Source organism: Nicotiana sylvestris, chromosome 10, assembly GCF_000393655.2.
Source record: "Nicotiana sylvestris chromosome 10, ASM39365v2, whole genome shotgun sequence".
Taxonomy (NCBI): domain Eukaryota; kingdom Viridiplantae; phylum Streptophyta; class Magnoliopsida; order Solanales; family Solanaceae; genus Nicotiana; species Nicotiana sylvestris.
This window is the reverse complement of record NC_091066.1, coordinates 22,377,630-22,400,291: the sequence shown is the minus strand read 5'-3', so window position 1 is coordinate 22,400,291 and position 22,662 is coordinate 22,377,630. Positions and strand designations below refer to the sequence as shown.

The 22,662-nt window shown below is 38.8% G+C and overlaps 1 pseudogene; it reads left to right on the top strand.

Annotated features, from left to right (window-relative positions):
• The window catches only part of LOC104217095 (glutamine synthetase cytosolic isozyme-like), a 40,797-nt pseudogene extending 19,090 nt beyond the window's left edge, over nucleotides 1-21,707 (top strand).
• The last annotated feature ends 955 nt before the right edge of the window (nucleotides 21,708-22,662 follow it).

Below are 22,662 nucleotides of genomic sequence, written 5' to 3'. Positions count from 1 at the left end.
TGATGGAAACAAGGAGGGTCTTCCGTGGTATTTGCTCACATGCTAGGCATTTCATGTAGATGTAATGCCCAATTTCGTCGATCCTTCCTCGAATGTTGTTCCTTTCAATGAACAATTGCCCGATTTGTTGGTTCTTTAGTCCCAGTGCCCGAGCATTGTCAGCAAGTTGATCCTGGAACAACTCCATTTGTCTCTCCATGCAGGCCATTGCATCGTAACAACGTCTTCTGTCAGCCTGAGCGTCTCGTGCTTGTTTGATGATCCGATCATGTAGAGTGGAGTTCGTTTCCCTTAATATCCCGATGCTCATTTCATAATCCCTTATGACCTGTTGCAGACGCTGCCTCCGGGCCATTGTACCTTATGCCCATTTGACCTTCATCCTTGCTATGCAAGTTTCTGATTGTTCTAATTCTTCTTGGCTTTGGATGACCTGATTTCTCAAACTCGCTATCAATCTTTCGTCGGAGCGACGCTTCTGCCGGTCAATGTTACTCTTACTAGCTTGGCGAAGGCGGGCCTTCAGGGTCTGGTTCTCTTGGGCTAGCTTGTTTCTTTCAGCCTGCTCCGAGGTGATTTGCACGTTGTTTTCAAATACAAGCCTTTCAACTTGTCGCTTTAGCTTCCCGATTTCAGCTCGGTAACCTTCCTCTTTTGCGAGCCAGCCCCATTGTTCTTGTGATGACTCAACAAAATCTTGGAGGTGAGGCCGTTTGGTTGGCCGCTGCTCTGCAATGTTCTTCTTATTATGCCAAGCAAGATAGGCCGGCGGAACTTCACCTCTAGATACATCGCCTACCCGAGTATTTTCCGTCAGGTACTGGCATTCACCCCATATGCAACGAACTGTCTTTTCAGGAAATTGGCCGTCACTGCTGACCTCGACTGCATAAGTGCTGAGATCTTCGTCCGGGTGCACCACTTGACACCTTCCCAATTGCCTCATCACCCTGTAAGGGGCATAAGGCTGAATACCTCTGAGTCCCATTAAAAGGAAGTGAGGACCAGTGGCCGGCATGTATACAATTTCTTCCACAGGAAGCCAACCTAAAGTCCAATTTATTTGTTCTGCAGTGATGGCACGGAGATAGGATATCCATTCTTCAAACCCTTCTGGTAATCGGCAACCTGAAACCCTCAGGTGATAACCTTCGATGCAGTTTCCGTTTGTAGACATGTAGCGCATATACTGAGGATGGCGACACAAGTGTTCGATCATCCACATCTGTAATAACAAGTTGCACCCTTCGAAGAAATCTGCCCCGACCTTACAAGCTGTGAGGGCTCGGTATATTTCCGACACTATCATAGGAGAAAAGATGCTTTTATCGTTGGTAATCAAGACTTTGATGATTCCTGCCACCTTAAGATCGATATTTCTATCTTTTCGGGGAAACACCACAATGCCCAAGAATGCCACCATGAAAGCGAACCGCCTATGCTCATTCCACTTTGCTAGATTTCCTCTACTGCAGACACCACTTTCCGGATCATTGAATCCTCCTATGTGCCCGTACCTCTGGTATATGAATTTCAGGGTAGAAAAACCTCTATCCAGTTCAGCGTATGGGACTCCCTTGATTATCTTCAACAGATCCATGAATTTGTGTGAATTCACAGCTCTTGGAGCGATCAGGTATTTGTGTCTCAAGCCTTCAGTGACGTCCATGTAACCTGCCACTTCTTCTAAGGTTGGGGTGAGTTCAAAATCCGAAAAGCAGAATACGTTGTGGGCCGGGTCCCAAAATGTAACCAAAGCCTTTATGATGTCGCATCGGGGCCTAACATTCAACAGATTAGCCAGACCTCCCAGGTGCAGTTTGATCTTGTCTTGCTCTGACTTTTCCAAATCCTCCTACCATAATCGCACCTCCAGAGGGATTTAGCTCCTAACTGTTAGTGGCAAACTTGGACTTATGCTCATTCTGCATGTTTATTGGGGATGATTAAGCAAAGATCCAGACTTATTTGACTCAAATACCAAATTGACACACCTCTTTCCTAGAAAAACGAAATTTGGTTGTTTCTGAAAAGCATGATGTCACCTTGACTATTTCAAAACTTTTGTTCTTTTGGACTGTACCCATTTTTGAAAAAGTAAGTTGGACCCGATGGGGGTTGCCTACATATCTCACACCCTGCGAGAATCAAACTGACGTAGTTCGGGCGGAAAATATAAACCAAATTTTGGAAACCATATTTCTCATGATAAACTATTTTTCCTTATCTGTTCAAAATGAAACAAAATCCATTTTTTTTCTTTTCTATTTTCTTTGGCTTTTTAATAAAACAAATTGATAAGACACATTTTGTTTATTTTCTCAAAATTTCGGCAGAGTTTCAACCGCTTTTGGGTATTGGTTTTTTCGAAAATAATTAATTCCCTAACCGTTACTTCCTCTCTTTTTTTTCTTCTTCTTTTTCACAACATTCCCGATATTCAAAAGTCGGTCAGCATGCAAGTTTGAAACAAGTAAATGCATAAAGCAAACAGGATGTAGCAGGATGGTCTTTCATTTTAGTTTGCTAGTCCTAGACGGACCCAACCCCTGTGTTGAGTCCCCTAAGTCAAATTCACATGATGCAAATAAGCGTTCCTACTAGGGATCCAGCATGAGGCTTTGTTATGCTAAGTTTAAAACTTGGGTATTTGTTCTAGACCTGGCTTACCCGAGCGGACAACTCGAGCCGAGGATGGGAGCTGTGTACCGGTAACCAAAAGGCCATCCGGTTTTGCAACTCCTCCGAATCCTCGTTCTATTTTGGTGTATGATGCTAACAGAAAGAAGCCACGACCAGCGTGCACTCCTCAAGAGAGAGAAGAGAGGGGTTTCGGCACAGTTTATATATATAGTTCAAATAATATCAAAGCGGTAAAAAACATCATTTTGCACATTTAGGTTAAAACATATAATAAAATCGGATAATAAAATAAAGCCAAATAATAACAATTATTCTAAGCTCGAATTCTAACCCTGAACCAGTGGTTCTGGGTTTTTTGAATTCCCCAGCAGAGTCGCCAGAGCTGTCACACCTCCTTTTTCCGCACCCGAAAGGGGGCGCAAGGGAGTTTTTTCCAATTAAAGGACAATCAAAACGGGATTGGTTTATTTATTTCAGAGTCGCCACTTGGGAGGTTTTAGGGTGTCCCAAGTCACCAATTTTAATCCCGAATCGAGGAAAAGAATGACTCCATATTACAGTTTGCGTACCAGAAATCCGGATAAGGAATTCTGTTAACCCGGGAGAAGGTGTTAGGCATTCCCGAGTTCCGTGGTTCTAGCACGGTCGCTCAACTGTTATATTCGGCTTGATTATCTGATTTTATACAAATATGAACTTATGTGCAAATTTTAACTTTTTACCGCTTTCATAATTATTATTATTATTTTTTACAAGGAATTGCAACGTCGTGAAAACATACCTCGAATCACGTTACATCAATGTACACGTGATTGTTGACATATCTCGACTCGGTTGAGATTTGGATTTGGGTCACATAAATGTGCACCCGAGTTAAGGAAAATAAATTATTAAAGGCGCGCTTAAAGCAACTAGCGTATTGTTATTTTGGGGAAAAGCCATGAAATTCGCTAAACGGCATGTCCCGAATTCTAAGTATTTTTAATATATATACATTTAGAGAGCCCCGCACTTTGTACATCTTTGTTTGTCGAGGCTCGTCTCATTCCTTATGAAAAGAATTTGCAACGTCATGGAAATGCATCTCAGACCACGCCACAATCAATGTACCCGTGGTTAGAGACACATTTCGATTCCGTTGAGATTTGGATTTGGGTCACATAAATGTGCACCCGAGTTTAAGGAGATAACATTATTAAATACGTGCTTAAAGAGACTATCGCGTTATTATTCTGGGAGGGCCGTGAGATTTGCTAAACGACCCGTCCTGGAAACTAAATGCTTCGATATATACATTTAACGAGGGCCCCGCAGCTTGTGCATTTTTTATTTGTCGAGGCTCATCTCGTCTTTATTTTAAAAGGATATCCTATAGCAACTACGTTTCTTGTCGCGTTTGTCTCTACTGATTGAAAGCAGAGATAGTCCTAGTTAATTATATGCTTGCAGGTCATTTATAGCAGGATTCAGAATGCTTTAAAAAATCAGAAACAAGGTTGCGCCCCACGGACAAGCGATCGAATCTCATGGGCCCAAACCCAGTTTTGTGCGGGATTGGCCATGCTTGGGCCACTGATTTTCCGACGAGGCCTGCTTGGTCCGTTTTAACTTGGGCTCGACCTTCATGAGGTTGAGACCATAAACTTGTGTTCTTTGTTCTAAAGGTGTGGTTTATCACTTATAATAAGGCAGTTTATCAAAAGGAAATGAACCTAACTAGTAATGGATAGTTTTCATGCTTGGCATGTATTAAAGAATATGCTACACAATTAGACTAAGTCTAAGATACAACCTACTGCATTGGGAATACTTTTATCTAACAGCATACATATACAAACTAACATTCAATCACCATACATTGATATCTACTAGGCGTGCAAGCTACCTTCAGTATCCAAACAAAACTGCAAACTATTGTACATTACATAAGGTTTAATATAACAGTCTATGTATGAAATAAACATCTTCAGCTCTTCTCTTTTATATTCATGCTCAGCTTTCAAGTTACATTGACACTATTAATCGTGTACCTGGTATAGCAAGGTAAAAGAAGAAGGAGAATGGTCAGTTGAGTCATATGCAGCGAATACAGCAGCAGCAGATAAACAGCAACAACACAACAACAAACAACCAGCCACAATGATGAAGTTCACAAGTTGCCGAGCAACAAACAAGCAGTCCCAGAAACAGAATGGTGACCCAGCAGAAAAAACCAGAGTATTCAATGTAACAACACTAACAGTTCAACAATCACAAATAGCTCGGCAAATAACCAACAACAATTAGCAAACACAGCTTGGCCAACTGGAACTCCTAAGCAGTTTTCAGATAGTGTTTGGTTACAATATTCTGAAAAATTCTTTATGTTTCTTTCTGTTTTCTGAAGACTAAAAGTCCAGCCCCTTTTATGTTCTGAAACAGTCCCATTTATAGGCAGAAATGGCAAGCACTAAGCTGCCTTGAACCCCTTTTTCTCCTTTCTGCCCATAACTTCTTTTAAAACTAAAAGTATTCCCCCATGCCCATCCATTCGACAGGCATTTAGCCTGTATTTTCTGCCCAAAAGCATGGGCAGCCCTTTTTTATTCAATCAGCCCCATGCTAACAAGTTTGGCTCCCCACTATTACATTATTTTAATCCTAATCCAGTACCCTATTTGTCAGCTCATTTAAACTAATTATTTCTGCTCTTTTTACACCCAAATTACCCTTGTTAAAACCCTGGTTATTACTATATTAACCCTTTGCAACAGTAGGGCATTTTTGAACTCATGAAAGTTCAAATTCAGAGCTGCCCTGGACTGAATCTTTTCAGTTGTTTTGCAATGCAAACAAACTAATTTCAAACAATGTCGGGCATTCAGTCAATGACAGGGTTCGATCAGTCATGTGAAGTTGTTAATCCATTTGATCATTCAGTCATAGAAAATTAATCGACGACGTTTATCAGGTCGACTATACTAATTATAACCAGGTATAACAAGTCGATTAAATAAACAACACGTACGGGGTCCTGAATAACTTCAGACAACTTTGCACAATATTGGGAGGCCATATGAATTATTTATGCGATGACTAATCTCATCGAGCATATATATCACAGGACGTATTCACATATACACAGAAGAATAAGTGACCAAATAAAAGGTCTTTACAAAGACGGAAGAAAATTGAAAAAATATCAGAAACACCAAACAACTACAACAAAACATGCTTAACAAATTCGGACAATACTTAAACAAAACTGAAAAGAAAAAGAAAACTTACTGAAAATGTTCAACCATAGCTGACCCATGTCTGAATTAGATTTGACCATTTGAGGTCGAAAAAACTTTAATCGGGGTGTTCTCAACCGAGAACACCTTGATTAAGGTCTATTAGACCTCAAACCCCTATTAAAACTGGCCGAATTCCCCAGGTTCTTGTGTTCTAGGGTTTGGATCCTCAGATTTGAGATTTTAGGATTTGTGGGTAGATTCGGACCAAACCAAGCTTGGTTTGGTCACGAGGGAGGTCAGGGGGTTGTCCAGTGTGAGTTTGGGTTGGTTTGGTGTAGATCGGGGTTTGGTCTCGAATCTTCAAATCAAGATTCGAGATGATGGAGGGTGATTCGAGGCTAGGGGGTAGTAGATTTGGGTTTGGGGTGGTGAGATGCATCAGGGGTGTTAAGGGGGTGGTCACCGGCGTCCTTGCCGCCGGCTTTACGGGGAAGGTAAAGGGGGGCGGCTAGGGTTTGGGACGTTAGGGTTGGGCTCTTGGGGACGATGGAACCGGGGGGTGTTTGGATAGGGGGCGTGGGGTGTGATGGAGGGTTTATATACGGAAGGGGGAGATAGATCAGGGCCGTTAGATCAAGTGATCTCAACGGCTTGGATCTACTGGTGATGGACGAGACGGGGTCGTTTGGTATAGAAACAGGGTCGTTTGGTTTAAGTGATGGGTTGGGTTGAACCGGTTACTGGGTCGGGTTTGGAAACGGGTTGCTGAAAGGGGGTCCTGGGCCGTTGGATTGGCCTGGACGGACAGCTCAGATCAAACGCCTTTATACGACGTCGTTTGGGGGGATTTGCCTGAGCAGGCCTGGTTTGGACTGGGTCAGATGCAATTAATTTTGGGCCTCAAAATTCAGAATAAATAGGCCCACTCCGATTTCTAAACAATTTGCATTAATTCTTTTGTTTTCTAATTTTAAACACAATTAAAAATAAAACGAAATTTAAAACACCCATTAATTAACACTTAACACATTTATCACACACATATTAAAATATTTAAATAGGTTAAATCACATCCTAGAATAAAAGATGCATATTTTGTGAATTTTCTTTTAATGACCGAATTATGGTTTAATTACCAAGACATACATATTTTGTATTTTGTTTGTTGAGACTCAATAAAAAAAATGGACAGAAACACAAATGACTACCAGCACATGTCACGTGAAAATTGTACCGCGGTGCCATTTATTATTTTTGATTTCTTTTGGAGTGATTGTTCGTGGAGCAAAAATCACGTGCTTACAGTCTCGTGACAGGGTGATCCCAACGGTGCTGCTGCTCATACAAATTACAGGTACATTTTGCTCCCTAATGTATGAAAAGTTGCCCTCACAATATGTGGTAAAAAGAACATAGTTTATCAAGGAAAATACATATTCAATGAATAAGAGTTTGGCTTGACGTAATATTTCTGTTGTGATCAGTACCAAGTCCATGAGGGCTGAAGAAGGGCTACGAGTAATAAAGAAAGCCATTGAGAAGCTTGGAAAAAGGCACAAGGAACACATTGTTGCTTGTGGCGAAGGCAACGAGCGTCGTCTTACTGGAGAGCATGAAACAGCTGACATCAACACCTTCAAATCTGTAAGTAACACTTTTAGCTCTATTTCCCTTTTGGTTTCTCAGGACGATTTTTATTTTGGACTTATCAAAGTAAAGCATTGTGTTTACTTTTCCATAGGGAGTAGCGGACCGTGGAGCGTCGATTAGGATTGGAAGGGAAAAAGAGAAGGCAGTGTTCAACAATAAAATTGAGATTTCGGTCAAAACTTTGATTTTAGAAGAACTCGAGTTACTGATAATCAAAAGTATATATGAAAGAGAGTAATTTTACTAGCAATGATATAATCAGAAGAAAGAAAGTAAACCAGTATATTCATATTGTTTCTTCGTCTCCCTTACAATTGACCCACTCTCCCCTTTTTATAGCTATTTTGGGGATATGCGTTTTGCCTTTGTCATAATAAGGCCATTATAGACAATTAAAGACATTAAATGCTACGTTACATAATCATTGCATTTAATACAGATTCTCTAACGTTTTTAGTATTTAAGGCTCAATAAATACTGTATCTATACTCTCATGTAATGTCTGATTCATTCCCCTTAATTCTTGGACTTAAATAAGCACGAGCGCTGAGTCTTTTACATAACTGCTCGTGCCTCTTCCTTTGCCTCTGCTCGCATCTGTTGCAACTCGTGCCTCTTTGCCAGTTGTATCTCTTTGACCAGTCTATGTGTCATGACACGTCATCTTTACACCACTTTAATATGTAAACTCAATTTTTCCCAATACAGATAGTCCCCCCACTTGCCATTTATTCATCGATTGAATATTTGGGAAGTGAATTTCATTAAAAATGAGGATTTTTGTCACCAATATTGCTATGACAGAATCGATACTTTAATTGTCCCTTCCATTTAATACTCTTTACACGTGTCATTTTTTCATTAGTTCTGCAGTTTTGCAGCTCTTTTTAAGGCTTTTTCATGGTTTCACTATTCACGCAGCGTCAATTATCATTATTATGGTCCTTCCATCATTGTACCTTTTCCTTTGGCAGTTGCTTATCAGTATAAATATAACTTCCTTCTTTGTCTTTACCACATAAAGTTTTTTGAACATCCCATTTTCTCAAATCTCTTTTTGCTTCTTCATCGTATCATCATGTCTTCATCAAACTCTAACCCTAGAAGGATTCCCATAGTTGATAACTTCCCTGATGTCCCCAGTAGGAGCAGAAGATGAGGTAGGCTTCGTAATTTGGGATCTTCATCCTTGCGTGGTTCTTCTCTTCCTTCGCCTAGTTCTGGCCCCTCTTCTAGAACTAGGGGTTCTCTTTCACAAAGATCTTCTTCTAGGGGTAAAGAACTTTCTGAATCTCTTCGTGAACCTTTAGTAGAAGAAATAGTTCCTGCGGAATTATCTTTTTTCAATGACAGAGAATCTCTTAGAAATCAAGTATCTTCTTTAGACCGTGCTGACATCTATCCTACTCAAATTACTGAAGGTTTGATTTCTTTAGTTTGTAAAGACTGCCATTGGGATTATGACTTTCCTATCATTATTCCCAATCCGAATCAAAGAATTACCTCCTACTTAACCGGATTTTCATTTGTCTATACGTACCCTTTCACTTTAGGATTCAAACCTGCTATCGATCCTGTTATTCTCGAGTTCTGCCATTTCTTTGATATTTGCTTGGGTCAAATTGGCCCAATAATATGGAGGGTTGTCGCCTGTTTGAGGTATTTGACCAACACAGCCAGTGTGCCTTTTACTTTCCCGCACCTAATTCACCTTTACTCCCTTAGACTCTTTCGCAATGGTATTTTTACACTAGTAGCCAGGAGCAGAGTTCTAGTTATCCCTGAAGATGACAAAGACCGTGGCTGGTATGCCAGGTTTGTTGCTGCGCCCACTGTTGGTTTAGTGGGTGATGAGAACGTTCCCTTCCCTGAGAAGTGGAATTTTGCACGTGAGTCTTCTAACTTTATCGTACCTTTTTCTTCAATTTTGTTGATTTATCTAATTTTGCCTTTCTTTTTCAGCAACCATAGGAGTTGTAGAAGATGTTCCCAATTTTCGTGATTGGATAGACAAGCTATTGAAGATTGCGCCAATGGATGGTAGATCTTGGAAAACCATTTCTCAATGATTTGGTTGGAAAGTAAAAACTCATGGTAAGAGCTTTTAACTTACATATATTTTTTTTATTTCTCTGAACTAATTTCAATCCTTTTTTCTATCAAGATTTTCTATTCGAGGAGTTACTGCCGAGGCGGTCACGACTTCTCGTATCTCTTTGGAAAGGGCCCAAGAAATAATCTTGGATTCTTTATCGAAAAGAAAAGTCGTTAATAACCAAGGCTCTGAAGAAGAGGAAGACGGGGGCTATTTGATAACAAGGCCACGGGCTCGAAGACGCATCATTTCTGATGATGAAGAAGAAGCATCCCCCCGCCGTTCTATTCCCCTTACCGAGTCTATTGAAGCCCCGGTAGTGATTCTTGACGATGATGTTGCTCCCGCTACTACTCATGACTCTGTTGAGCAGCTTTTTATCAGCAGGTTTGGTGGTGAAGGCTTAGGCCCAGTTTTGGATGAAGCACCTCTGGCTTCTTTTTCTACTCGTGTATCTATAACTCCTTCTTTGCTGATTTCGGCTGTTTCCATTCCTTCCCAGACTGTCTTTACTACTTCCACTGTCCCTGCTTCCACTGTTCCTCCTTCAACAATTCCTCCCCCAATCATTCACCGTGCTGAAGTTGGCTCCTCAAGTAGGAGTGGTGCTATGAGGCAAGTGATCATTGAAGTCCCTGCTAAGGGCAATCTCTTAAGGAAATTGGGTCAAGCAGATGTATGGCTAAAGACCTTAATCGGACCAATTGAAAGAGCCAAGCTAGAGAGCCATAGCTCCTTGACTTTGATGAATGATATTGTGCATGTTTCTTTAAAGGTATTCCCCTTCTCTTTTTTCCTTTGTTGTGCTTTAAAATTTTCCTATATTTGAGATACTTATGTCCCTTCCTTTTCTTTTTTTATAGGCCAATCTTATCGGCATGGAGATGATGAAAAGGGATGCCCTCTCAGAGCAATTAGTGCATAATTCTCAATTAGAGGCGTGCAATTGGAAAGAACAGTATGAAAGCCTTCAAATTGATGTGGAGTACTTAGAAGAAAGTAAGAGTACCTTGGAGCAGCAGGTATGGGCCTTGACTTCAAAGTTGGCAGTTGAAAAGGCTTCCTCAAGTCAAGCGGATAAAGAAAAGGCTCGTCTTGAAAACTCTTTCTCCGAGCAACTGTCCAAGGCAAGTGAAGAGATTAGAGAGTTGAAGGCTCTCTTGGGTGAGAAAGAGGCTTATGCTGGAGAGCTCGTGCAGAATTTGACTCAAGCACAAGAAGACCTCTGAGCTTCTTCTGATAAGGTTTGTGCCTTGGAAAGTTCCCATGCCTCTCTTCAATCTTCTTACACTTCTGTCTTGGCTGAAAATGAGAAATTAAAGAATGAAATTGCTGACTAGGAAAGGGATTATGAAATCCTTGAGGATAAATCTGCCATTGAAGTGAGTTGGGCATTTTTGAATTCTCGCCGTGATACCCTAGTTGAAGCTAGCCAAGAGAGTTTTAACTTGGAATCTGAGTTAGCTAAAAGCAATGAAACTATTGAGAAGGCTCAGCAAACTCAAGATTTTCCTTCTCCCGTGGTCGAAGCTTCTGTGAATGTTGAAGTTGGTACGGGTATCCCAACTCCTTCAAGCCCAGTTGAGCCCGCTGTTGTTGATGCACCTACTTCAGTTCCTACATCTTCTTAGTGATAAGTCTAAGTCATTTGAATTTCTTTGTGTTTTTTTGGAAATATTGTGGTAAAACCCTTGGTCTCATTTAAGGGTTTGTTTTGGAAATTCAAGTCCCCGGACCTTTAATATTAAGAAGTTTTCTCGTTATTGTCTTGAACTTCCATTTAGTTTATTCTTGCCTTTATTTCTAAGGACTTATAGAATAATTTGCATTTTTATTCTTTAAAAATGCTTCTATTAACTTCATGAATATTTACATTAATCATGAATTTATAAAAGAGGGCCCTTTTATATTCGACACTTAATGAAGAAGACGTCTCAACTTTATAATGGTGTTAACATACGATAAAAGAAATAGGAATACACATGTTTCTTTGAAATAACTTTGACAAGTTTTTATTTGAACTTTGTCTAGTTTTGAATAACACTTTACACGTATTTAAATTACATCTATAACTTTCTCGTAACTATTTTTCTTGTAACAGATTTAAAAAAGAAAAATAAATACGAGGTTTTTATCTATAACCCATTTCAGTATATAGCCTTTACCCTAACTATGGTAAGGTTTTTCTTTGGCCTTAGCTCGTGACTTTGCTCTGTACTTCCTTCAATGAGTGAACTTTTGAGGGCTTGATCTTCTTTGCCTTCCTTATACACATGCCCGTGTATATTATGTAGTCCCCCAAGTGTTTGAGCGTTGAAGTATGAAGCCTCGAGCACTTGATTGTTCCTCCTATTTGGTCCTTTCCCAGTAAAGGAAAAACATACGGGACTCGGAGGTACGATTATAGATGAAGACTGCTTAACCCGTTTGAATTTCATCATCAAAATTTGATATTACAAATTACTTCAAACAAAAGAATAGCAACAGTACAGACTCCACAGTTTTTAAATTGATTTGACTGAAAGAAAAGAAAACAACATATGGGACAGCTACAAAGCCAAATAAACGGGATTCGACCAAAGATTAATTTTCCAACTTAGGGGCCCGCGAGGCATCATTCGGCCTTTCCGCGGCCCTTGGTGTGAGGTCCCTCTGCAAGCTCTTCAACTCGTTCATAATCCGGTGGACGCAGCCCATGATGGAAAACAAGGAGGGTCTTCCGAGGTATTTGCTCACATGCTAGGCATTTCATGTAGATGTAATGCCCAATTTCGTCGATCCTTCCTCGAATGTTGTCCCTTTCAATGAACAATTGCCTGATTTGTCGGTTCTTCAATCCCAGTGCCTGAGCATTGTCGACAAGTCGATCCTGGAACAACTCCATTTGTCTTTCCATGCAGGCCATTGCATCGTAACAATGTCTTCTGTCGGCCTGGGCATCTCGTGCTTGGTTGATGACCTGATCATGTAGAGTGGAGTTCGTTTCCCTTAATATCCCGATGCTCATTTTATAATCCCTTATGACCTGTTGCAGACGCTGCCTCCGGGCCATTGTGCATTTTGCCCATCTGACCTTCATCCTTGCTACGCGAGCTTCTGATTGTTCTAATTCTTCTTGGCTTTGGACGACCTGATTTTTCAAACTTGCTATCAACCTTTCGTCGGAGCGACGTTTCTGTCGGTCAATGTTACTTTTGCTGGCTTGGCGTAGGCGGGCCTTTAGTGTCTGGTTCTCTTGGGCTAGCTTGTTCTTTTCGCCCTGCTCCAAGGCGACTTGCACGTTGTTCTCAAATATAAGCCTCTCGACTTGTTGCTTTAGCTTCCCGATTTCAGCCCGGTAACCTTCTTCCCTTTTTAACCAGCCCCACTCTACCTGTGAAGATTCCTCAAAGCCTTGGATGTGAGCTTTCTTAGTTGGTCTCTGATGTTCAAGCTCTCTTCTGTACCACGAGAGGTATTTTGGCGACACTTCGCCCTTGGCCCGATCTCGTACACAAGTATCTAACTTCAGGGTTTGACATTCATTCCAGATCCTCCGAACGAATGCTTCAGGGAACTGCCCACCTGGTCCGATTTCGACCACCTGGCTACTGAGATCTTCTTCCTTCGGGATTATTTGGTATCGTCCCAACTGTCTCAACACTCTACATGGTGCGTAGGGCTGGATACTTTGGAGACCCATCAACAACAAAGAAGATTCGGTGGCTGACATGTGTATGACCTCGTCTAGGGGTAGCCACTCGAATGCCCACTCTATCTGGTTTGCTGAAACAGAGCGCAGTAGCGTGACCCATTCGGCGACCCCTTCCGGCAATCTGAAACCGTCGATCCTGGTGGGAAACTCTTCTATACAAGTCTTTTGTGATGACCCATATTTCAGCAATTGAGGGCGATGACATAGATGCTCTATCATCCACATTTGCAGTAGTATGTTACATCCTTCGAAGAAAACCCCTCCGGTTTTGCAAATAGTGAGTGCGCGGAAAATATCTGCTATTATCATTGGTGCTAGAGTGCTGTTTTCTTGCTTGAGCAAAGTGCTGACGACCCCAGCGATTTGTATGTTAATTTTCCCATCCTTTCTAGGGAACACCAGAAAACCTAGAAAGGCTATCATGAAAGCAATACATCTATGCCATTCCCATTTCAAACGGCTTTCCCCACTGCAAATCTTATTCTCGGGGTTGTTGTACCCTCCCAAATGACCGTACCTGTCATACAGAAATGCAAAACTACAAAACCCTTTTGATAACTCTGGGTTATGTACCGTTTTACGGATCTTTACGATGTCCAGGAATTTGTGTATGGTTACGATCCTTGGTGCAATGAGATACTGCTCTTTCATAGGGATGTTAGGACATCCAATGTATCCTGCCAACTCCTCCAGTGTCGGGGTGAGTTCGAAATCTGAGAAGTGAAATACGTTGTGAGCGGAGTCCAAAAATGAAATTAGAGCCCTGATAACGTCCCCTCGTGGATCGATGTCCAGCAATCCAACAAAATTTCCCAAGTATATTTTGACTGTATCTTGCCCTGATCCTCCCAAGTCGTTCCACCACATGCGTAAGCCCTGAGGAACTTTGTTTATAATGGCCTCAGATGAACTCCTACTTGTGCTCATTCTGCAAATTTATTAAGGTGATTTTAGACAAGGAATTTTTTTTTATTTTTTATTTATTTTGACTCCAAACATTTTTTTTTGAAAGAAATAATATGTGTATATACATACATGGGTATATATATATAATTATTGGTAAAACAAAATCGGGGAGTTGGACCCGACAAGGGTTGCCTACGTATCCCACATCCGGTGGGAATCAAACCGACGTAGTTCGGGTAAGAAATTTATCACGGTTTTTTCAAAAATATTTGGACACTGCCTTTTAAGCGTGAAATTTTGAAATTCCTTTTTTCATTTTTTATTTATTTATTTATTTATTTATTTATTTATTTTTCAAAATTCTCGTTACCACCTGCCGGTCAACATGCAAATTTGAGGCAAATTAATGCGATAACAGATAAAATGCCACATGATGGTCTTTTTTTGTTCCAGGTTGCTATTCCTAGACGGGCCCAACCCCTGTGTTGAGCCCCCTAAGTCAAATGCAACGTGATGCAAATAAGTGCTTTCCTACTAGGGACCCGGCATGAAGTTATGTTTTACTAAGCTTCAAACTGGGCTTTGTTCTAGACCTGGCTTACACGAGCGGACAACTCGAGTTGAGGAGGGGGCTACGTACCGGGGACCCGCGGGGTCGTCCGGCTTTGTAACTTATCCGAGCCTCTTTTTACTTGGGTATGACACTAACAGAATAGGGAGTCTCGACCAGCGAGCTTCTCCCCAGAGGTAAGAAGAGAAGGGTTTCGGCGCAGTTTATATATACAGTCAAATAATATCAAAGCGGTAACACACGTCATTTTGCACATGAATCACATATAAGAATATCAGATAATAAATAAAGCCAAATAGAACAATTATTTCAAGCTCGAATTTCTAACCCTGAACCAGTGGTTCTGGGTCTTTCGTCCCCAGCGGAGTCGCCAGAGCTGTCACACCTCCTTTTTCCGTCCCCGCGTGGGGTGGAGGAGAGTTTTTCCAATTAAAGGACAATCGAAACGGGATTTGTTTATTTATTTCAGATTCGCCACTTGGGAGATTTAGGGTGTCCCAAGTCACCAATTTTAATCCCGAATCGAGGAAAAGAATGACTCCATATTACAGTCTGCGCACCAGAAATCCGGATAAGGAATTCTGTTAACCCGGGAGAAGGTGTTAGGCATTCCCGAGTTCCGTGGTTCTAGCACGGTCGCTCAACTGTTATATTCGGCTTGATTATCTGATTTTATACAAATATGAACTTATGTGCAAAATTTTATCTTTTTACCGCTTTCTTACTTATTGTTATTATTTTACGAGAATTGCAACGTCGTGGAAACATATCTCGAACCACGTTACATCAATGCACCCGTAGTTGTTTGGCATATCTCGACTCGGTTGAGATTTGGATTTGGGTCACATAAATGTGCACCCGAGTTAAGGAAAATAAATTATTAAAGGCGCGCCTAAAGCAACTAGCGTCTTGTTATTTTGGGGAAGGCCGTAAAATTCGCTAAACGGCCTGTCCTCGAATTCTAAGTATTTTAATATATACATTTAGAGGGCCCCGCAGCTTGTGCATTTTTTGTTTGTCGAGGCTCGTCTCATTCATTATTAAAAAGAATTTGCAATGTCATGGAAATGCATCTCAGACCACGTCACAATCAATGTACCCGTGATTAGAGACACATTTCGATTTCGTTGAGATTTGGATTTGGGTCACATAAATGTGCACCCGAGTTTAAGGAGATAACATTATTAAATACGCGCCTAAAGCGACTAGCGCAGGGTTATTTTGAGAAAAGGCCGTGAAGTTCGCTAAGCGGCCGATCCCGAGTTCTAAGTAATTAACACATACATTTGTGAGGGCCCCGCAATCTATACATTTTACTAGGCGAGGCTCATCTCATTTATTTTAAATGGACAAATCCTAAAGCGACTACATCTTTTCTATTAAAATTAGTCTCTAAAATAAATAAAGAAAATCCTAATTAATTACGAGCTTTTTTTTTATTTAAGAAAGCATGGCATACTAATTGCTATATTAATACAAATATTGATGAACAGGAATTTTACTAAAAAAAATTCGAAATTATAAAAAAAATAAAAATTCGACAACTAATATTCAAAAGAATCAAATATAGTTAGATTGAAGTTCGCATTGTTATATATAAAAAAAACTATTGGAACTAATTATTCACAACCATTTGAAACTGGATTTAACCATAATTACTAAAGCTTAATAGAAAGTTTATTAGACTTAAACGTTCTTCTAATTTTGTTTGAACTCAAATCATGCCTTAATACCTAATTCACGAAATTTAGTTCAAATTCATGCCTTAGCTAAATTTAAGTACTTGTTCACAATTAACCTACTGTTGATAATCTTAGAACCTTCATAGCTAGTGAATTAACCCGTTTTGCCAAGCCGATTCATTAAAGACTAACTTATGTTATTTTCTCTTATTCCAATTATTATTCAATAATACATAAAATAGCCTAAATACAATCAATAAAAGGAACAGAGAAAAAGCGAAATTAAAACTTCAAAATTCGATTCTTCATATGTATTCATGCTTCCACATTTTTAGCTTGCAATAACTAGTATTACATTCGTGTACCTGGTATTGGAAAACAAGAGAAGATGAAGATGAGAAGCAGCAACAGTAGTAACAATGCAGCACAGCAACGACAGTCCAGCAACACAGGAATAGACCAGTAACAGTAGGAATAGCAGAAAACCCAGGAGACTATAAACGACTCCAAGTATAGAGAAGAAGTAAAAGGCAGGAAGGTTCTGACTATTTCAGATCTTAAGCGAGGCAATGAAGCAGTAACTATTCTTTTTCAACTTCAAAACTCTCCAAAATGAATTCTGCCCCTGTATATTCAGTGTATCCAGAATGTATATCGGGTGTATACTTCTCACTCCGCCCCCTCTTTTTTTCTTCTCTCTATCTAGTTTTTCCTCTCTTTTTTTCCACCCTTCTTCCTAAATTTTCTCTTCTATTTATAGCAAAATTTTCGAAATTTTCAGATTTGTTTTTTATTATTTTATTATTTTTTTAATTAAAAGAAATCCCACTTACAAATTGCTTTTATTTTTTTAGAAAAAGAAATCCCACCTTTATTTACTTTTATTTTTAAAATTCCAACTTTAATTACTTTATCTTATTTAAAATCCCACTTTTTATTTTTTTAAAAGAGAATCTCACTTTATTTAACTTTTCTTTAAAAAACAAACCACTATCTTTTCTTTTTCTTTCAAAAATGCTACTTTCAATTACTTTAAATTTTTTTAAATTTTCAGATACCTTTATATTTATTTTTTAATTCCAACCTTCTTTTACTTTTAAATTTTTTAAAAAATTTCCACAAAACTTTTTATTTTTTTTTAAATTTTCTACATTCTTTTACTTTTTTTTTTAAAAAAGAAGAGAATTTCACCTATTTTTACTTTTATATTTTTTTTTATTCAGTACTTCCCTTTTTCTTATTTTTTTTTAAAAATCATTCCCGAAATTATTATATTTTTTTTAAAAAATAATAATAATAAAATAAAATATTTTCGGATTTTTTATATATAAAAAAAACAAAAAATAAAACTATTAATAGTTATAATTCACCTTTTATTTTTTTATTTTTTTGGTTTTGTTTTGTGTTGGACAAAAATGAAGAAGGGGTGTTGGGTTAATGGAGCGGACCGGGTCGACCCGGTTTGAAGTTGACCGGGTCATGGGGAAAGTTGGGCAATTATTTGGGCCTGTGGTTTGAAATTGAAGAAGTGGCCCAATCCGATTTTTCTTTGTATTTTTGTTCTCTTTTCTTCTTTTATTTTTCTAAAACTAAATTATAAAAGTACTTAAATTATTATTAAGAACTAAATTAAGTTATAAAAGCGCAAATTAACTTCCAATAACAATTAACGCACAATTAAGTAATAATTAAGCATAAAATTGTTCATTTGGACATTAAATGCTAAAAATGCAAAAGATGCCTATTTTTGTAATTTTTAATTTTTGTAAACAAATTTAATTATTAACAATTGTAGAATTAAATCCTACATGCAAAATGCGACATATTTTGTATTTTTTATTAATTTAACAAATAAACATGCATAGACAAACATACAAATAGTTACACAAAATATCACAAAAATTGCACACCAAGAAAAATTATTTTATTTTTGAATTTTTTGGGAGTAATTCTCATATAGGGCAAAAATCACGTGCTTACAGAGGGTACGTTGGGTCTTCATTCAATTTGTGAGTCATTACCTCCGGTGGTATTCATGTCATGTCAGAGTGGGACCAAGCAAAACAGTCCACGTTAGTTTTCAAAAATTCAATTAACTTACCTCTCATGCCTTGGCTTAGATTAGCCCCTACGTAGACTTTCTTATCAGGCCATTGTTCAAATAACGTCACAGCCTCCACTTCTTCAATTGTTGTTTTGATATTTTCCTGTTCTTCTGGTTCTTGAACGGTATCAGGCCTCGAATCCACATCTGTCCGCCCTTGTTTTGTTGAGGTTTGTGCTGTGGTGCCCTCAACTGCCTTCTGTGATTGCTATTTTTCTTCTTTTTTCGTACTTGAATCTACTACATAATTGATGCTCCTAGATGTAAGTTGATCCCCGTGGATTTGACATATTCCCAATGGTGATGGAAATTTGATAATTTGATTCAAGGTTGAAGGAACAACATCCATTTCATGGATCCATGGTCTCCCAAGGATCATATTGTAAGTCATCTCCATATCTACTACTTGAAACTTTGTATCTTTGACAACTCCTTCTGCGAATGTGGTGAGTGTTACCTCTCCTTTCGTCACAACACTAGAATTGTCAAATCCAGATAAAGTATGTGCCTTTGGTATTAATCTATCCTCAGCTTGCATCTCACGTAATACTCTTAGCAAAATAATGTTCACGAAATTACCTGGATCAATCAAAACTCGTTTCACATTAGTGTCATGTACAATTAAAGATATTACCAAGGCATCATTATGAAGAGATAATACGCCATCCGTATCAGTATCATCAAATGTAATGTTATCTTCTTCTAATACATGTCGCACCTGTTTTCCTTGGGTAATTGTGAATTTGAAAATTTTATTAGCTACAGTGTACGTTACGCCATTGATGTCTTCACTCCCGCTTATAACATTAACGGTCCTTTTTGGAGAAGGGGGTTTAGGGGATTCTTGCCTATTCTTCATGTAAGCTTGCTTACCTTTCTCACTGAATAACTCGGTGAGATACCCTTATTTTAATAAATGATCAACTTCACTTTGTAGAAATCTATAGTCTGCTGTTTTATGCCCGTGATCATTATGAAACTCACACTAATGATCAGGGTTGTGCGTGTTTGGATTCAATCTCATCTCTTTTGGACATCGTACCTTGTCACCCATGCTTCTCAAAACAGCTACGAGCTCGGAAGTGCTCACATTGAAATTGTAACCGCCAAATCTCGCCTTCAAATTTCTATCATCATCTCGTGACTCATGGGTGTTTCGGTCATTCCTAAATCTTGATGAAGAGCCTGACTCTCTATTCCTTGATCTGTGATCATACCTTTGACTGCCCTGTTTTGATCGTGAATTTTTTCCCGCAGGTCCCATGTATGGATCGTACCTGTTTTTACCGGACATTTTTTTGGTTTCCGCCCGTCTCGAACTTACTTTTTCTTCTTTTTGGAATCGTGGAATAGTATCTTCTTCTATCCTTAGCTTCGTGTTATACCTGTTGTAAACGTCATTCCACGTTGTAGCTGAGAATTCACGTAGACTTTCCTTGAGTCGCCTAGTAGCTTCTGAACTCTTTTCATTCAAATTGCTTGTGAAAGCTATAGCTGCCCAATTATCAGGTACACGTGGTAATGTCATTCTTTCACGTTGAAATCTGTCCACGAACTCCCTAAGCAATTCTGAGTCGCCTTGCTTGATCTTGAAAATATCTTCCATTCTTTTTTTGACTTTTTGAGCTCTCGAGTGTGCTTGGATGAAAGAATCTACAAGCTCAGTAAAAGAATTTATAGAATTTTTGAGTAAAAGGGAATACCATGTTAATGCACCCTTGGTGAGTGTTTCACCGATTATTTTGACTAATACTGATTTAATCTCCTTCTTGGTCAAGTCGTTGCCTTTTACGCCTGTTGTGAATGCAGTCACGTGGTCTCATGGGTCTGTTGTTCCATCGTATTTTGGAATATCAGGCATTTTGAATTTCTTTGGAATCAGGAGGGGAGCAGCACTTGGCTTCCAGGGTTGTTGCAAGTATTTATCTGTATCTATCCCTTTAATTACGGGCGGCACCCCAGGTATTTGCTCTATGCGGTCACTTTGCTCCTTGAGTTATTTTTACAATGTTAGTACTAAATTTTGTAAATCAGAATTGACTAAGTTACCTGGTTCTCCCTCCTGTGATTCGCTGGGGGTTCCACCGCTACCTGAGTTGACAAGCCCGGAACGAGGGTTCTCCAAAGTGTTGTTGTTTGGAGTGGGTGTGGGTGATGCAACAGGTAACTGGCTAGCAAAAGCCTCAAGAGCTTTACTGACCTGTGCAACAATTAGTTTCTGCAAAGCTTCATCGATAGCTTCAACATTTTCAAATTGAGCGTTTTCATTTGTATGAGATCCATCAGGAGAGCCTTCACGAGATCGCCGAGGAGAGCCTCGTGGAGAAGGGACCGGGGTTTGATTACCCTGTGGATTTCCCTGAAGTTGTTGGTTTTCTTGGTTTCCTTGAATGCTGTCATTGTTGTTCGACATGGTTGATGTAACAAGGAAAGTTAAGCTAAAAGAGGGTAGATTATCAGATTTCCGGTAACAGAACCAATTTGTTTAACCAAAAAATGAGATTTCGGTCAAAGCTTTAATTTTAGAAGAACTCGGGTTACTAATAATGAAAAGTATATATGAAAGAGAGTAATTTTACTAGCAATGATATAATCAGAAGAAAGCAAGTAAACCAGTATATTCAGATTGTTTTTTCGTCTCCCTTACAATTGACCCATTCTCTCCCTTTTATAGCTATTTTGGGGATATGCGTTTTGCCTTTGTCATAATAAGGCCATTATGGACAATTAAAGACATTAAATGCTACGTTACATAATCATTGCATTTAATATAGATTCTCTAACGTTTTTAGTATTTAAGGCTCAATAAATACTGTATCTATACTCCCATGTAATGTCAGATTCATTCCCCTTAATTCTTGAACCTAAATAAGCACGAACACTGAGTCTTTTACATAACCGCTCGTGCCTCTTCCTTTGCCTCTGCTCGCATCTGTTGCAACTCGTGTCTCTTTGCCAGTTATATCTCTTTGACCAGTCTATGTGTCATGACACGTCATCTTTACACCACTTTAATATGTAAACTTAATTTTTTCAATACAGGCAGGAAAAGGATACTTAGAGGATAGGAGGCCATCTTCAAACATGGATCGTTATGTTGTGACTTCTATGATTGCAGAAACAACCATCCTTTGGAAACCATGACAGAATTGAAAATTTCCAGTTTTTGGTGGCTAATTACTCAATTGTTCTTTTCAAATGGATTAGTGGTTTGTTCTAGGGACAGGATTTCTGGTTTTTGCCTTTTCGCATATGAATGAAAATTCAGTAGAAAGAGAATCTTGAGATTAGATTAAACTCTCTTTTTATGTGAAGGCCTCACTTTTTCTATACGTGATCTTTTTTTTAATCACTTTCTAAAAGATTCAAAAGAGTAAATGATAAAGCAAAATAGACAGATTCTTTTCTTTTCTTTTCTCAGAGACCACTATGGCTGTTGTTTGTTCAATCAAGATTGTGATGGAGTTAAGAAGCAGAAAATGGAGTAAACAGAAAGCTAAGAAATTCAAAGACGATATCCTCTAAAAATTATCATAATTAAACATGCATCAAATTTTCTGTAATTGTTGGTGTAAAAGGAGTATTTACTTCTCCACCACAACCCTTGTTGGTGTTTTGTTAATTGTTTATACTTGAAAATATGGATATCAAGCTGGAATTTTCTTTTCTTTAAAAAAAATTTTCTGATGTGGCAATGGTGTCTTTTTCCAGTGACAAAAACTTGACTTTCTACGGAGTTGTACTATTTCTATGAAACTAACACGTGATTCAGTGATTTTGATAAATGAAAAATTAATATTTTGATTTTATTAATACAACGGGTAAAATTCGTGACTTTAACTAGACAGAAAAAAAAAAGAAAAGAAGTTGTTCTAGGTTTCTGTTGATACAAGAGGTCCAGTAATACAAAAAAACAATTTTCTGACTTTACTAATAAGTAAAAGTCAATGATCACGTATGAAATTAACGTTTCAAAGAACAGTTAAACACTTTTCACAAGTAATTTAGTTTTTTGCTTTCTTTAATATTTATTATTGAAAGAAAAAAAAACACTTTTCACAATATTAGGTGCTCAATTAGTTTTCTTCTTTAAAACTTC